The 19,401-nt window shown below is 32.9% G+C and overlaps 1 pseudogene; it reads left to right on the top strand.

Moving 5' to 3' along the window:
• The first annotated feature begins 11,763 nt into the window (after positions 1-11,763).
• LOC144571646 (mitogen-activated protein kinase kinase kinase 18 pseudogene) lies at positions 11,764-13,320 on the top strand (annotated as a pseudogene).
• Positions 13,321-19,401: the final 6,081 nt, after the last annotated feature.

The raw sequence follows: 19,401 nt of genomic DNA on the forward strand, positions 1-19,401 counted from the left end.
AAACTGGAGAATCACATGGGTTAAATGAGAGAGGGAGCGCCTTCGCAATATCTGTTTTGAACCGGTTTTTCATGTGATCGGTTCAACGATTTTTTAATACAAACTCGGCCGGTTGAACCAGTTTTCACCGGTCTAGTAACATAAACGATCTCTTAAGAGAACCAAACCGGAGAGTTGGCCGGTTCTGATTTTTTTCGGTCCAACCGACCGGTCCGGTCCGGTTCTGATAACAGTGATCCATACCCACTCCAAATTTAAAATCGACCAAACAAATCTTGTGAAATATTTCGGGGAACAGAAAATCTGACGAATCGATCCTACAAAGGAATCAATCCAAACTAGTCACCACCATTCTTTTTACAGAAGATAAAGAAGTAATAAAGAGATTTAGATGCTCTGTTTTGAGTGTGTAAGAAAGAACAAAAAAGAAAAGGGAAGAGCTGCTGGCTTTGGTACAATTTGAAAGAACAGAGTTTACCCAAAAAAAAAAAAAAAAATGAAACAAAGGCGATGACGTAGTTAATTCTTAATTGATTATGGCAGTGGCAGCACGTGGCTAGCGAGGAGACCCGAGGTCAGAGGTATTCGTATCCTCTGAGATATCTCAAACTTTGCGTGACTCTATGGAAAATCCCAGCCGTTTAAATACGTTATGCACGAATCTCAAAGCACAAAAATACTGACCTACTACATCATCCCTGAATAAGCACCTGACACGTCGATCATGCAAAAGTTGAGAGCATGTCCTCTGAGATATCTCATTTTGCGTGACCGACATGTCCGGTGCCTATTCGAGAATAGCGCGAGTGTGTATCCTTTGAGATATCTCAACTTTTACGTGACCGACATGTCCGATACCTATTCGGTGATAGCGCAGGAGCCTGTATTTTTGTGATTTGAGATTCGTGCAAAACTTATTTAAACGGTTTAAATTTTTCATAAAGTCACACAAAGTTTGAGATATCTCAGAGGATACAAATTCGAATAGCGCAGGGGACCAGTATTATTTGAGCTTTAGGATTTGTACAGAACGTATTTGAACGGTTAAGATTTCCCAAAAGGTCACGCTAAATATGAGATATCACAGAGGATGCGAATTCGTGAGAAACGCGCGCTGTGATTAGTAATACTTGATTAATTTGGCGGCAGAAAATAAAGATGGCAGTGACCCGCCACACTGCATAACTAAAAAGGATTAACGTTTGATAGTAATAGGTGCTTTTTGAGAGATATTTTGGGCATGTCAGAAAAATTAGTATAGTGTAACAGGAATCAGATCATCTGTCTCTAGAGGTGCAGAAAATTTCTGTCTCTAAAGTCATTGCTGAATGAGATCGAGGTGACTTTTAACATTTAAATATTTGATCTTGGATCCATTCAGCAGTGACTCTAGAGGCAAAAATTTCCTACACTCAAAGGTGCAGGAGATTCGATCTCTAGTGTAAACTACTTCTCTATGTGTGTGCGTGTGGGGGGTATATATTATCTAATGTGCATTATAAAACTTATCTCATTTTAATTTTATTTTGATGTATCAAGAGCTAACAAAATTAAGGGATCAAATGTTGACGATTTAAATCTCTCTTAATGACTATAAAAAGGAAACTAAAATCTCATAATTTATATGTGCATATAATTGAGATAATGGAAAATATATCTAATATATCTTCTTAATTTAAGTACAAGCTAAAAAAAATCAATCAAAGTTTATAGACAAAGACAATGAAGAAAAAAATAAAGACCATAGACTGAACCAATTTCATTGAATTTTTTTTTTTTTCAAATTTGGGGTTGCTTGAAAGCCAATCGTCGTCTTTTCATTATTTCACCAATCCCAAAATTTCAAATTTGGATATCATAAGCAGCAGTGCACCGTCATTTCACCTATTCATCTGACTTTACTCAGAAGGCTCGCCTACACTTTTCTCTCTCTTCCTATTATCTGGCCACTGTTTTTCTATAGATCCACATCATTTATGAGAGCACACCTTTTTTTCCTCAAAAAAGAAAAAAGAGAAGAAAAAAAAGAGAGCACACCTTTTCCTGGTCTTCTACGGAGACCGTTTGTGTGGACACTTGTGTCATAGTCCAAGACAAAAGAGTATACATGTTCTAACATGTCTATCATAATTAAAAAATGAGCAACTTAAATTTTTGACATGATACCTAATCTGAAAAAAAATTCGATTTAGGATTTACTAACAAAATACAATTTTGTAAATACTTCACTTTTATGTAATTCTAAGGGTAAACAAAATGTTTATAAGTTTCTTTTTATGAAAATGCCATAGGCTAAATTTTTTATATGTTTGTTTGATAAAAATAATATTTGTTAAAGTTTGATTAATATTAACATTATTTTTGTGGCTTTTACTTTAAAAATGTAATTTATAGAATTTTTATCGTTAATGGTGTAACACGCTAGCACATATTTGTCACCATTGAATTTTTCTAACGTGAGTCTCACCAAAGTTCAATCCGACATAGTGCTACTAATTTAAGTTATACACATGTGTAGCGCATTTTAAGATCTCAATCGAATAACTTGGGTAGATCTTTAGTATCAATACAAATATGTTGCATTGCTTAATCTTAGAGGGGGAAAAAAATCATTATATCAAAGAGGAGATCAATTGAAAATGTTATTTTGACAATCTTCTCAATCATTAAGGATATATAGACAAAATCTTATATTTGATTAATTTTTTTCATTACTGTGACAAAATTCAACTCTGAAATTCTCAGATCAATATCATAAGTTGGATTTTTTTTTTCAGATATAATGATGAAACATTGAGTCGCCACATAAAATCAGGGCATTAGGTCATGAAGTCTCTTTTGGGCTTGTGACCTAAATGGATTGTGACTTGAGGTAGGAGCCAAGGACCACGTTTTGAGCGTGTGGTGTAGGTGAGCTGGCGCGTGACATTTTAGCATATGACAAGTCCTATTCCCTCATGCGACCCCCGCAAAAAAGTGACCAAACAACTGTAGGTATTGCCGGATTAGTTCCTATTTCACTAGTTAATATAAATTAAATTCAGGGAATACAACAATTTTAATACACAAGTAACAAATTAATTAATGTGCTATCCAGCCTAATGGCTGTACGCAGGGGCGGATCTACTGTAGCACAGGGGGGGGGTCAGCTGTCCCCCGCTGGATTTTCAAAAATAGTGCTAAAAATCTGTTTTTTTAACCTCTGCCCCTCCCTGGAATTCAAATTGCCTCCCTGTAGCCCATTTTGGAATTCTAATAGACAGAACGGAGCCTATATAAACTCTGAGCGAAACAAATTAGCGGAGTCCAAATAGGCGCTGATCCCAAATATCGAAAATTAGTTGAACCAAAATGTTTTTATTTTTTATTTTTTTTGAATTCAAAGGCAGAGGCTGCCAAGTTGAACCAAAATGTTGATTTCAAATTCCTTATAAATGTTGAATTGTTGATTTTTTTTCAAGTAATTTAGGATTTTTATTATATTGATTGGTATTTTTTTTTGTTATGTTGAATTGTACCCGATAAGCTATTTGCATCCGATTATTGCCCCGCCCTGACAAAAATCCTACGTCTGCCCCTGGCTGCACGTGCCGTTGTTTTTCACCGCGGTGCCCAACTTTGCTCTGATTATAATACTAATGAGAACAATGGACTAGAGTTCCTTGATAACGAATATTTTGATAATCTTTTCACAATATGTTTCTAAATTAATTATAAAATATTTAAAATGTAAAAAGATTCGTTCGGATATTTGTTGAACTTATGTATTGGTTTCATACAATTTTAGTGTCATTTAATATTCAATCATATATTGTTAAATACTAGTTATGCGTGAGACTATGGTACTATGCATAGCGTGGCTTAATCCGTACTGCATATTAATATTTTTGTTTTCAAAATTATAATAGTCAATTCAAATAATTCAGCAAGGTCTCCATATAAATATATACTTGTAAACTAAATTTTATATATTTTATTATTTTTTTAGATGGATAAAAAATTACTTTTTTATGGTTCAAAATTTTCAAATCAAGTGATTTTCTACTCATCTAAAAAAATAGTAAAGAAAACTAAAAATCTAAAATAAGTATATATTTATATGGATACCGTATTAAATAGTTGAAATCGACGGTTAAAACTTTCAAACTGAAAATTTAAATCCATAGCAGGGACCAATATGCACTATGCATAGTACCATAGCCCAGCCATTTTTATTAATAACCCAAAAAAAAAAATTATTTACCAAAATATCCACAATTTTTGAGAAATTTCAAATCTAACTAAACCGCCAGGATCCCTGGTATCCCTAGGGACACTGGCGGTCCGCTAGGGACCAGACTGCTGGTATCCCTGGCGGTCCACTAGCTGTCATAAAAAACCAGCATTTTCTCTCTCCAGCACACACTGCAAAGAAGGAGAAAGAGAGAGCGCAGGCGATTGTTTGGACGATTTTTTAGGCGACTAAATCTACAGGTAATTTTTTTTTCATTCCTTTATAATTATTTTATAATTAGTCTATGTTTACTGTACAATTAGTCTATGTTTGTGGTTCTGTTGAACATGATGGACAATAGCGAAAGAGGTACTCATGCTGCCAAATGTCACTGTAATGCAATACTTCTTTTGAAAAGAGTTGGTGTCAAATATCCCATTGAAAATCCACCCCTTTCAGACGATCACTTTGTTGAAAATCCATATGGATATGGTCTGAAAAAAAAATTCATGAAGACCCTCTAACCCCAGACTTTGTTCCATGTACTTATACTAGTAAGGCGAGCACATCGTCGGGTGTCACCAATCAGAAGCCGGCGACTAAGAATACTGCTGTTAAGAATCCGGCTGCTAAGAAGTCAGTTCGTAAAAAGCCGACTGCTAAGAAATAGGATTTTAAATTCGTCAATTTAGTTTTTCCGTTGTGAGATGTTTCTTAATGTATTTTATCATCTTGTCAGACAATTTATCATTTATCTCCGAATTAATTATTGAATATGCTAGATAATATAACTGTAGTTCTAAGGTAGTCTAACATAGTCTAACAAGTAAAGTTCACGAATACAATTAAAGTTCAATAATACAACTGAAGTTCACCAATATTCATAACTTAGTTCAAACCAAACAGAATAAGTTCACCCAAGCAAAATAATAAGTTCATCTTTCACGACGTCGGAATAAACCCAATAGACGAGAAGATTTTCTGGTGCCAGCTTCAGGTGCGACAGTACTTGTAGACCCTTGGCTACTAGATGATTGGGTCGCAAGAGGTGGTTGTGTTCTACCAGTTGCTTCAGCAACAACTCTCACATTTTCTCTTTCATTGTGTTCGTTTATGGCATTTGAACATAACAATAGAATTCAGTTATTAATATAATAAAATCATAAATTAATTCCGAAAAATGCTACATACCTGCTCTGCGCCTGTCAGCAGGGATACCACCACTCCCCTCAAACCCTAGACTCAAATTGTTGGTACACAGCCTTCCACAACTCCTCATCTGTTATAGGAAAACTCACAAAGTAAGGTCTACCCCCCCCAGCCCGTTCTGTGTCAATTCGGGTACCCAATTCTAAGTCATACCGGTTGGGGTTTACACCAGTCTTTTCGTATACTAGTTGCTTAAGTTCAATAAATGTGGTTCTTTCATTAACCTGCAAGCCGAATGAGGCATCTTTCGAGTAGTACACCCTTAGTTAGCTTACCGCCCACGTACAATGCAACCAGCATTTTTTCCTTAACAAACTACATTAAAAAAAAAAATTCATAAGAATTACAATATAATAGATTCATTCTTTTTTTCAATTTAAAAGTTAATTATAATATTAATTAAAGGCTAATTTATAGTATTTACAGACTGCGGGTATAATAATTATTAATTAAAAATTAAATAGAAAATAATTAAATAAAAAATAAAATACCTGTAGCAATCGCCCCTAAATCGCTTCAAAATTGCCAAAATCGCTCTCTCTTTCTTCTCTGTGGTTTAACAAATGAATACAGTGCGTGCTAGAGAGAGAAAGCGTGTAAGATAGCTAGTGGACCGCCAGGGATACCAGCGGTCTGGTCCCTAGTGGACCGCCAGTGTCTCTGGCGGTTGGCTATAGAACTGGACCGCCAGGGATCCTGGCGGTTTGGTTAGATTTGAAATTTCTCAAAAATTGTGGATATTTTGGTAAATAATTATTTATTTTGGGTTATTAATAAAAATGGCCGACGATAGCCTTACTATAAGTTTTAAATCTATGAAGTTTGGTACAATTTATATCAAATTTTATCATTTTTCACGTGCATCCTATAAACATGTTATAAATTACATTTTAAAAGAGAAAATTTAAATTACAAATTATTTTTTACAATTATCAAGGATGTGAAAAATATTTTTTTACAATTCACTATAAGATTTCCCAATATAATAATGTTTTAAACTGATATTAATAATTATAAATGCATAATAGAATAATAATAATAATAATAATATAATAATAATAATAATTAATAATAGTAAAATCGTGCATTAATTGGGTAATTATTGGTTCAAGTAACTATTTCACTACGAGGTTGTTATGTCCCATCACTCGTGTAATTCAATTATGGTGTGATTATGTGTGGCATATGATCCTCTCAGAGAATAACAAAAGACACATCGCCATTGGCCAGTTCGCCACATGGGCATTGTTTAATGATTCGCGGCACAATACAGAAATTATGAGTGCCACAGAAGACGTGTCGTCTTGAATGAAAGGTCGTATACGGAGTAGTTCATGGATCGGGGTCATGCCAACAGCGCTGCCTTCTCCTCTCCTCTCCAACCGAATTTGTTAGGTTGAACAGAACTCTCTCATCAAATTTAAACCAAACCAGTGCCATCGACTCTTGCTGATTAATTATTGGTCAGTTATTGTTTCCAACAATTGCATATATATAGTTATGTCACTTGTACGGTACTGTAGCGGACAATTGTATTACACCTAGTATTCCTTTGTCACATCTTAATTTCTGTTTTTTCTCCTGATAGTACCACTATTACTGATAGAAATATCTGCCAGAATACTTATATTGTTAAGCACATTGTATATAATTATCCTTCTCTCAAACTGTCAGATGATTAATATCACTAATTAATTATCCATAAGCTGCTTTGTATAATTAATTAATTAATTAATTAATCTCCGTATCTTTACTCTTGCAAATGAAGGCGCCGGTTAAGCATCACTTACCTAATCAGGCTCGGATTAATATTTATTTTCCCGTTTAATAATTATATTAATATAATATATATTATAAAATGTAGACAATAGACATCAATGCATGGCGTTCAAATCAAGGCAATTGACATTTGCTTTAATTTCGCCATGAAATTGACACATGCATTTCCTAACCAATAGAAACAAAAATTGTTTTTTAAGGATAATTTTGTCGTACTTTTAATTTTTATGATAAATTTATTTTTATTAAAAAATATATTTAAAAGTTATTATACCTAGAAAAAAATATATATAAGTGTGTCATTAATTATTTTAGATAGAAACATGTATCAAATTTAAGTTACTTTAAAATTATATTAATCAGTGGTTCACCATACCATTAAAATTTGACATTTTAAATAATAAATTGTTTGATGAAAAACTAAACGTAGTTCACTTACTATTTAATTTATTATTTATCTTAAATAATATTTTTAAATATATGCAAAGGCAGAACTAGACAATTGAGATTGAGAGGTAAACAATCAGATATAGTTTAATTTTATTTTATAAAAAAAAGCTAAAAGATTTCAATGCATATAAAAATTACAAAATTTAATGGATTAAATTATGAATTTTCAGTTTATAGGGGAGATTAGCATCATATTCAATGGCGTAGTCAGGATTGGACATAACAAAATTCAACAATAAATACGGAATTTTCAATAAATTCAATAATTCATTCATTGATCTAATAAGTCCAACAATCCAATAATAAATACAAAAATTCAATAGATTCAACAATTCAACCTCACGAGAGCGATTAGAGTCTAAACTAGATTCAATTTGTTGAGTGATCGTGGTACTCTATTACTGCTACTTGTCTTTTTCCCTGGCTAATCGCTTTTTTTGTTTGTTTGGTATTTTCTATTGAATCGGCAACTACAGTGAAGAGGCCGAAATTTTTAGATGTACCCTCTCTTCAAAAAAAAAAAAAAAAAAAAAACCCAAAAAATTCTCTTTTTCTGAAAAATTTGATTTCTATCATGACCGCACCTAGCGGATGCAGACCTGTTTACTGGGAGCCACATCTAACGGATGGGACCCCATAATAGAGTCCGCACCCAAATAAATAAAAACCTCCTCTGAAAAAAAAAATGGGATCTCATCCCAAGTTATGCTAAATTATACAAAAATATATTAAATTATGGTAATTATACTAAAATAAACTAAATTATGCTAATTAGACTAAAATATACTAAAATAAACTAAATTAGACTAATTATACTAAAATAAACTAAATTATGCTAATTATATTAAAATAAACTAAATTATGCTAATTATATTAAAATAAACTAAATTATACTAATTCACTTACATTAAATTATCCTTCATTCAGGATTGTTTTTCCTATTAAATCAATTATCCGTTCAAAAATTCATCGCAATCTGCCAAAGAGATCACACAATCAAAATATTAAATTATATACTATTTCACAGAAAAAAATACCAGGAAACCGAAACTTTAGTTGGCCCAAAAAATAAAATAAAAAAGAATTAAAAAAATACCAGGTCGAGCCTGAGCATTTTAAAAAAAAAAATCAATCAAACTAGTTAGATATGTTAATTTATATTTAATGTTGGATATTAAAAAAAAATGGGGTTAAACAGGAAATGTAAATCCAAACCTCTCTTGACCTGTTCCAACTTCCAAGCATATTTGGACCGGCAGCTGAAATATATAGTTTAGATGCTAATAATTGCAATCAAATTAGCGTACCACAGGCTTTAGCAATACGGAGCCGACCAAACAAATTTGGTGCAATGGGAACCCTGCACCATCCCTTCTCCCCTGATCAGGGAATCGGTTTGGGTCCGATGGCCATCGGATCCAAAGTGGTTCCAATGAGTTCTCTCACCGTCGGATTTGTTTTAAGATTCGTGTGTACGGATTTTAAAGCAGACGCGAAATTGCGAGCGCAGATCCTAAAGCAGATCCGACGATGAGAGAACCTGTTAAAACCACTTTGGATCCGATGACCATCGGACCCAAGCTGTTTCCCCTAATTAGTGCTTAATTAATTACTAGCCCACTTACAAAATTCCATCGGAGTAAAAGTAAACCATCTGGTGGTGGTGGGCTGGTGCCTAGCGCTGTTTTTTTGTCATTGTTTATGTTCTCCTTTTGGATGCCATGTGATTCTAGAACTCACATCCTCTTCAATTAATACCTTATAAGAGAATCTTTTACAATTAGTAGATATGGACCGTTATTTTTTAACATGGCACAAATCTCAAAGCCCACAAATATTGTCCCCGATGTCTGTCCGAATTTCAAATCGATTGAGATTTAATCTTAAACCGTAAAGTGAGGATAATCATCTACAATACCTGGGAGATACGAATCCCGTGATCCTATGCGGCGGAGAAGGAATGTTTTTGGAGGTGAGGTAACTTTTTATTCTCTATGAATTTTGGATGAGAAGGGTTAAAATGCCTTCATTTTTTGTCTCTAAATTGAAAAACTTTAATAATATAAAATCTAAGACTTAAAAGTCAAAATAAAACGTTGGATATGATATATATCATTTTATCTATGAACGTGCAAAAAATCATGACATTCCAATTTCATTTTGATTGTCATCAAGAGCTTGTAAAAAACAGACTAATGTGGATGATTTTTAGACGTTGATTTTTGAACTTGTTGATTCATATAAAAACAAAATTGAAATGTGATAATTTTTTATGAGCACATAGAGAAAATAAAATAGATTATATATAACGGTTTTATTTTGACTTTTAAGTTTTAAATTTTGAGTTATTAAAGTTTTAAAAAAATAGAGGTATGATGGAGGCACAAAAAATGAAGGCATTTGAATCTTTCTCATTTTGGACCAATTTACAGCTATTTCCAAAATGATATTCTGGACCAAATTTTTTTTTTTTTTTGTAAAAGTAACGGATTTAAAATTCAGTCTATATTAAAAGTTGGAGACTTTAATCCTCATCTCGAGTTAAAAAAAAATTAGTGATAAAATTGTGTTAATAGTAGTAGTAATAATAATAGATGATAGTGTAGAAATAATTTTCTAAAATATTCTTCAAAAATAAATAAATATTGTAATTAAATTAACGTTCTTACCCGGAGATAGAATCAGATTTTCTAGCTACAGAAGTCAATTGTATAAAATTTTTTCTATGATGAATAATCAGGTCAAATTAATAGTATCATAAAATTTTATTCTAAATTATATAAAAAATCATACATAAATACAAAAATTATAAAAAAAATTGGAGACCAATTGATCCATATAAACCTGTCTTTGTTCTCAGATACTCTCTGTGGCTTTCATGAACTTTCCCAAAAAATTAAAACTAAACAAAATTAATTTTGCTTCAGATAGTTGTTAATTTATTTCGGTTCATACAAGTTTATTACATCTTAGAGTGGTCATTTTGGAGATTTCAAGACAGCAATTGTTTGTTTTGTTACAGATAAAAAATCCTGTTCGTTTTTTTTTTTTTTTTTCAATTTTTGTAGATAAGATTTAGAAAAAGATTTAAGTAAATGAGCCCATTATGGTGTAATTAAGAAAATTAACCAAATTCGATCTAGTCTAATAAAGTTATTTTTATCCAACCCAAATTTCTCCATAGTGGGTTTATTTATTTAATGCATCCCTTTTGAAAGCTAAAACAAAAAAGTGGGTCATTTTGTTCATATAAGTACGTATTTTAAGACAACTAATAATAGTTCTAAAAATAAATTTTCAGAATTAGCAATAATTAATTTTAACTGAAATAAAAGTGTTATTTTGAGCTCATAGAAGTGTGTATTCAAGTGTTGCCAATGTAATATGACATAATTAAGCATCGCTCAGAGTTTTTTTTTTTTTTTTTTTTTTTATAATAATAATATCACCTATTTTTATTATAAAACTAATTTGAGCGTAATTATTAATGATTATTGCAATAGCATCAGTTATTAAAACGAAAGTGTTAATTATGTTAATTTTTAGTTTGTTTTACAATTAGAGGATTCGTGTTATGCAAGTATATATCACTCGGCTATTTAAGTCAAGTTAACATTTTGCTATTATTTATAATTAACAAGTGGCAGGTCATATACCAATATACCATTCAAAAATTTCAATATATGTAAATTCTAATACATCTAAATATAATAATGTGCTATAAAAGGATTTATATGAAATTTCGTTATTTTTGGAGTCTCCAACTGGAAAGAGAATTGAGGCACTGATAGGTGATAGCATAACCCAATACGCCAAGCTTCCTCCTACATATATTTAGTTTGGTCCCCCTTTTTTAGCCACGTGAAAAATAGCTTAACGGGAGGAGCGGAGCCCTTTTCTTTTCTGTTGCTAGTTGCTACTATTAATCCAGGATCCTCCTATTTAAATCTTAACCGTTTACAACCGTTGGATATAATTGGACGATTATAATTTGGACAGCAGCATCCTGTTTTCTTGGAATGAAAAGCTATTAAGAGAGTGGTCGAGTGAAGCATGGACCTCTTGTGGGCCCACACCGTAACAGCCGCAGCTATTCTTTTCCTTTTTAGATGAGTTTCACCTGGTAATCCATAGACCGGGTCTAGGCCATAACACTCTCTTTGTATGTACCGCCTTGAACGCCTTCTAAATTTAACTACCAAGGCCAGTTAAAAGCGACCTGGATGGGATATTTAAGCGCATCTCAAGTTCTCAACATTCTCCCTTGTTCGCGGCTTCGCCAAAATAGAAATAGAGGAACATAAGGAAAGAGAGAACGGAAAGAAACCAACATCGCATTTCCTTCTCTCTTTCTTTCTTTCTCTGTAAACAAGTTCATCAATGGAGATCAAGACGTGGCGCCGTGGCCACGAGATTGGCCGCGGCTCTTGCGCAACCGTCTCCGTTGCCACCAACTCCACCACCGGTGAAGTGTTTGCGGTAAAAACAGTTCCGTTGTCCGGTGCCATGGTCCTCAGGAGAGAGAAGAACATCCTTTCCGCTCTCAATTCCCCTTTTATCATCTCCTACCTCGGCTCTGAGACCTCGAAGGATTCTTCTACCAACCAATTGTGCTACAATTTGTTCATGGAGTATGCACCTGGTGGGTCTCTCTCTGACGAGGTCAGTAAACAGCATGGTAGCCTCACGGAATCCTTCATCCGGTCCCGGACATGTGAAATTCTCTCTGGATTGGTGTACCTACATGACATAGGGATCGTGCATTGTGACATCAAAGGCCAAAATGTGCTAGTCGGGTCTAATGGCCGTGCCAAAATTGCGGATTTCGGGTGCGCAAAGATTGAATTTTGCGAAATTGGTAGTTCCCAGATAAAGGGTACACCAATGTACATGGCCCCAGAGGTGGCAAGAGGGGAAGAGCAGGGGGCACCAGCTGACATGTGGGCCCTTGGTTGCACAGTCCTTGAGATGTTGAGTGGAGGTGTCCCTTGGGCGGGGTTTTCTGACCCGTTTGCAGTTCTTCAGCACATTGGGTACTCTTCTGACATACCAGTTGTACCAAATTGGATTTCAGATGAAGCGAAGGATTTTCTGTCAAAGTGTTTGATCAGAGACCCACAGAAGAGGTGGTCGGCTGCGCAGTTAATTAACCATCCTTTTGTTGTCTCGTCCGATAATTCTATGTCAGAAAAGAGTGTGATTGAATCATGTGTTTCTCCTATTAGCATCCTTGATCAAGGAATGTGGGAGTCTCTGACACATAATCTGGAATCAGAACCACTTGAGAGAATTGGGATGCTGGCCGGTGGGACCATTGCGGGGTCCTCATGGAGTGATGATGAAGACTGGATCACTGTAAGATGCAAGGGTGGAGATGCATTTATTGCTGACGCTCCTATGACAAGTGGGGGTGAAGAAGAAGAAGAGGAGGTGAATTTGGTTGGAGATCACATGGAAACAGGGGAGTTCCAGTTCAAGCCACATGGCTGTGGTGATTTTCATTTTTTTGAGGGGGGTAAATTAAAATACCATGAGAAATTGAGAATTGTGGTTTGATAGGAGAAATTTGATTGGTTGATTGTAGTCTAGCTAGTTCTTAGGTTGTAGGTTCTCTTATTATTATTTTTTTTTAATTTTGTGTAAATATGAAGGTATTTAACAAGAGAATTAAGGTACCTGGGATAATTCCAATTCTTAGCTAAATTCTTTGTTACTTCAAATGATTTAAACATCTTTATTCCATTCATTCTTATTCTATGCGATTATTCCACCAAACTGCCAAAGCAGTTTCTCAACTGGTATGATGTTAAAAAAAAAAGCTTCATTTGTGCCAATACTCAGTGTAACTCTCAATGTAGCGAGTCAATATTTTCTGTGATTGGTTCATCATAAGTGCTATAAATGTCACTGGCATTCGTAATTACTGTCCTTTCGAAGAATTAATTTTCCGATTTTACGTCCTGATGTCGAAAATAATATAGTATATGCAAAATAAAAAAAATAAAAAAAGCAATTAACTGACGTTATCTATGTGCGGTATGTTGGTTGACCTATATATAAAAATAAAAAATAAAATAGAAATGCTAGACTCGGTTGGTAGAACTGATTATTGATTGAATAATGAATAGTGTTCCATCAAGAGAAAGAAAGGCATGCATTAGGAAAGGTTATTTTTAAAATCTAACTTATTTCCGTCATGGTCTACATAGTACATGTGTATCTTTAATAATTAATTATGTGGTCGACAAAATCAAAAGGAAAAAGACAATAAAACAGTATCCAGTTAGAATTTTTTTTGTATGGTTGGTGCAGTTAGAAATTTTAAATTGTGCAAAAATTAAAATAAACATAGGGCTTGTTGTTATATGATGTTGACAAACAGCAACGACAGAAAAAAAAGAGCTAATATAAAATGATTGGATGATAATTTTAGCAAAAATAATATCTGAATTTTTTTAATAATAAAAGGTAATAACATTCCTTGTCTTATCATGTATATCTTTGAATTTATTTGAAGAAAATATTTCCATTTCAGTGTATGGCCATTAAATTTGGGGGCCCTGACAAAAAATGGCAATCCATTTTCAACTGTAGTATGTGATCTGATCTAAATCCAAATTCCTCCAATTGAAAGAACCTAAAAGGAAATTGTACGTTGGTGTGTACCTTTCAAAATTCAGAAACCAACAATTAATGATTGTCAAGATTTCTTAGATATTACCAAGATTCCCCAATCCAATTTTTCTGCTTTGTTTTTCATGCTTGTGTGATGCATGGTTCTCTTCTTTATTATCATTATAATTTTTAAAAATAAATTTCACATGAAAGTTGTGCTGTTTTTCACAAGGAGTGTCCTCGACTCTCCGAGCAGAATAATTTTTAGAAACCATAAATAAATAAAAAAATAGATTTTACCAAATCAACTTCATTGCTTTGGTTTTTACATAAATCATACGAACCGATATGCCATTTCGGTCCTAGTTATTTTTCACATATTTAAAACAAAAAATATTGTAAAACTTGTGAAAATATCTCGGACTGAATTGCTCGAAAAAAAAAATTGAACCTGAGTTTACCTTGGTTTCATAAAATACCTTTTCTTTTAATTTCTCCATTTTTGTTTTCTTCATTTCTTTTCATTAACAGAAATTAAATCCCTTTTAAGTTTTTTTTTGGTTGCCTATTTTTCTGGGCTGTCACCATAATGGACCTTTTTCTGTTAGATGAAATATGACGTCATGAAGACGAAGTCATGCACTTTCTCAATAAATAAACCAGCCTTGCACCTGACATATTAGTTGAATTCCATGGGCCCATGCCTTTTCGCTTTTAAACTTTTTTCATCCCAAGATAAATATTTAAATTTTTTTTTGGAGTGAGTCAGAAATAAGAGGAGGATGAGGATTCAATTACATTTTTTTTTGTGACACCGAATTATACTATTGATTTTCAAACTTTTTAAAATTCAAATAGTTGATCCAAATCGTTCAACATAATGGATATATTAAAATGTGCTTGTAGATCAAATTTTACATTTTTTGGAACTTTTTTTACTATTTATTAAGTATTTAACAAAATTGCTATATTTAGACCATTGAATTTTTGTACCCATTTTAATAAATAGTAAAATTTTAAAAAAAAAAATATAAAATTTGATCTGCAAGCACATTTTAATATATCCATCATGTTGGACGGTTTGGATCGACTGTTTGGACTTTAAAAATCTAAAATGTAATTCGGTGTCATAAAAAAAAAGTGTAATTGGATTCCTCCTCCAGAAATAATTAGTTACCAAAAGAAAAAAAGAACAACGACGAAGGGAAGAAATGCGCATCTCAAAAAGGAATCTTTTGAGTTAATGAATCTTGACCGTCTGATTTTAAATGGAGCTAAGCCAATATTTGTTTATGATATAGGGGACCCTTTAATATTAGTGCGGATCTAGTTTGCACGAATCTTAAAATAGATTGGATGGTCAAGATTAATTAACTCAAAAGATTCCATTTTGAGTTAACGCAGAGGATACAAATTCGAAGAGAAGGGGGAAATTTGTTAATGACTTGCCAACAGAAGGTGTGAATTGAATCATGTTTAATTAGTATAGTAGTTTAATTGAACCAAAATAAAGTTGAAGGACCTAAACATTATATTATAGAAGTTTATTATGTTGTTAATTATAAGGAACATCTCCATTAGAAAAGAAGAGGTATATATATTTGTCTAAAAAATAAATTTAATAAATAAAAGGAAATAAAAGAAAGAATGTTAAATTTTTATTTTTGTAAACTTTCCCGCGATGACGAACTTTGATATTTTTCAATTTTTCTGGTGTCCAATGTGGTGGTTTATTAGATAAAAGCAAGCCCCATTAGTAGCGGTACGGATAAAAAGAGCGGTTGCGTGAAAGTAGCAAGAGACTTGCAGGGTTTACAAAGGAATATGCCAATATAGTGTGGCTGCGTGGCTCGCTTACTACCAACTCATTGCCAGGTATTAACCTTTTTTGATTGTTTTGACACATTTCCTTGCCAATGATTGCAAGTGTGCAAGGAATTGAAGAAAAATTAGTAAGTAATATTGGGTAGCTTCACAATACCGTTATTGGTTGGTGAAGTTTGGTTGATGATTTGGTGGGTCGACTGATCTCACTCACTCACTCACTCACACACTTGCTCAATCAATCAATCAAACATTCACTCTTCCAAGGCTAATTATATATAATTATTAATTGGGATCTTAATTAATTTGTTCTTCTTACTTTAGCACTTTTGATGAGGTTAAGACGCCATCTTGTATTATTATTTTTAATTCACTACCACTGTTCATATTATTTTTAATTCATTATAAAAGGAAAATAATCTGCCCTTTTAACTTGGAAAACAAAATTGAATACTGATCAAGCAGATCAGGCAGTTTGCAACACTACGTCCCTTTTTAACAACTGTTACTGTCTTTTGTTCTCCAACCATTACACTATCCATGGCCTCTTGGCTCTTGCACAACCGACTCTGACTCGGCTCTCCCACATAGTTGTACGGTACCTGTTTTAAACCATGGATTTGATTTGCCACATAGTTGTACTGGTAGAGCCATAGAGGTGCCTGAAATATCTACATGTTTGAGCTCAATTTAATTATCTTTTAAATTTTCCAACTCCCATCAGTTCCTGTCAAGAATTTCACAGACAGAAGCCGCCTAGTCGGAGGCTTTCTTATATTGGACCAAATGCACTTGAATTTACAGGCCTGGCGCTAATGGGCCTTAGGCCCAAATTTGATCGAAGGAAACATTTCCATTGTAAATAATGAGAGAGCCCATGTTGCTTATCCTGTGACCAGAACTACGTAGAAAACAACGTGCCGAATCAAAAGATGTAAAATCAACATTTTATAAGATCATTTTTATTTAGAACAATTTCGTAACACTTGAACAAATATTTATTAGAACAATTTCGTACAAGCACATCAAGCTTTATGCAAAAATAATATCTAATTCAATTCAGCAAATAATATCTAAATAATTTCAATACTTGACCAAATTAGATTGTTATTTTCCGAATAATTCCTAAAACTTAAACAAATTATAATAGAATAATTTTAAGAAAATATACCAATATTTACGCCACAAAGAGGTGCACTATAGCAATCACTTCAAATTACATGCATAATATATAAAAATAAAGATTTTTACCTCCCATCTTAAATCCCCCATTCATCCTCCAGGAGTTGAGCGATGAGTAATCCATCGAAGAAGAAGGTGTTTAAGATCGAAGTCTACAAGCACAGGATTGAGGTCGATCATAAGTACACTGATCGCATCTGACAAATCATTGAGCACGCCATTAACGAGATTTACAACCACAACGCTAGCGGGCTTAGCTTCAAGGAGCACAGTAATCCTTGTTTTTGTTTGTTTCGTAATTTTACGCGGGGCAATTTAAGTCTCAATTGAAGTTGGAATATTTGAATTTTGATTTTAGGAGCAACGAAACCTATGCTTTTGATTTAGTACCCCTGATTCTTATGCAATAATTGGAAAAATTGGGGAGCGCCTAAAATTATGTCTAATTAGGTATTGGATGGAAAGCTAGGCAATAGTTTCCTGCTATGTTGTTTTTTATCATCATTAGTTTCTTTGCGCCTGTTGCTCACAAGTTTAGCAAAGTGTTTACAGTTTTAGTAACATGTACTGCACAAATATGTTTAATTAGCCGTGTAGTAAAAAAACGTTTGTTTAGACCGATTATCCGTTTATCTAATCCATATTGTATCCGAAAACACAGATAAGGATAAAATTTTTTATCCGTACTTGTATCCATGTAACATAGTCTACAACGTAAATATTAGTACATAAATGCACAGGTGTGAATACTTTCCATATTACGTATTAATACAATCAAACACCAAATAGAGTAATTTGTAAAAAAAAAATTAAATTAAGATACTTTTCAACGTAACAATTCATACTTCAGTTATAAGTATTAATACTTACTTTATGAGGTATGAATACTTACAATACTTGATATTAATACTTGCAAACGTCATCTAGTGCTACAAGAAAAAAATAGAGAATATGTTAGATACAAACACTTGATACATGAAATATTTACACTTGTATGACAATGTATGAATATTTGAAATACTTGATATTAATATTTTCAGACATCATCTAGTATCATGTGAAAAAAATTGATAGAGTTTGTTAGATACAAATACTTGATACATGAACTATTCACACTTGCATAATGATGTATGAATACTTGCAATACTTTATATTAATACTTTCAGATATCATCCAGTGCCATATGAATACATATACTTGATACATGAACTATTTACACTTACATAAGGAGGTATGAATACTTGCATACTTTATATTAGCACATTCAAATGTCATCTGATGCTAAAAGAAAAAAAAAACTGTTGATAAAATATTTTAGATAAAACGCTTGATACATAAACTATTAACATTTGCATGACAAGGTATGAATACTTGCAATATTTGAAATTAATAGTTTCATACATCATCCTGTGCCATATGGAAAAAAAAATAAAAATTTCATAAATTATGTTAGTTAATAACAATTGACATATGAACTATTTACACTTGCATAACGATCTATAAATATTTGCACTATTTAATATTAATATTTTCAGACGTCATCCTGTGTCATATGGAAAAAAAATTGATAAAATATATTAGGTACAAACACTTCAGACATGAATTATATACACATGCATTACGAGATATGGATACTTGAACGAGGAGGTATGAATATTGCTCAACAAGATATGAATACTTATACGACAAGATATTCACAATGATATATGAATATTTGCATAACAAGGTATGAATACTTATACGATGGACAATCCGAAAGTACGTCATCATGGATCTCATTTGAAAGAGAAAATTACGTAGAAGACGTCCATGGTTTTAGATTTGCAAATTTCCTGACAGATCGTCAGAAATATTGACGAGATTGAACAGAGAAAAAAAAATCCAACTCTAAAAACGTGTAAAAGATGTGTGTGTGATGTGTCCAGTTTTTTTTTTTCGAAATACTTGGTATCTTAGGTATGAATTCTTGATATATTATATATTAACACTTGCGCGCATAGGTAGCCATATTTGCACGTGTCAGTTATAAAATCTATAAAATATTAGGTGGTTCCCAAGTAATTAATGAAGTTCAGTTAGTTAACAGTCCCCACAAGTAATTATTGACTGAGGAATGAATGGGGGATAGT

Source organism: Carex rostrata, chromosome 19, assembly GCF_964058835.1.
Source record: "Carex rostrata chromosome 19, lpCarRost1.2, whole genome shotgun sequence".
Classification (NCBI taxonomy): Eukaryota; Viridiplantae; Streptophyta; class Magnoliopsida; order Poales; family Cyperaceae; genus Carex; species Carex rostrata.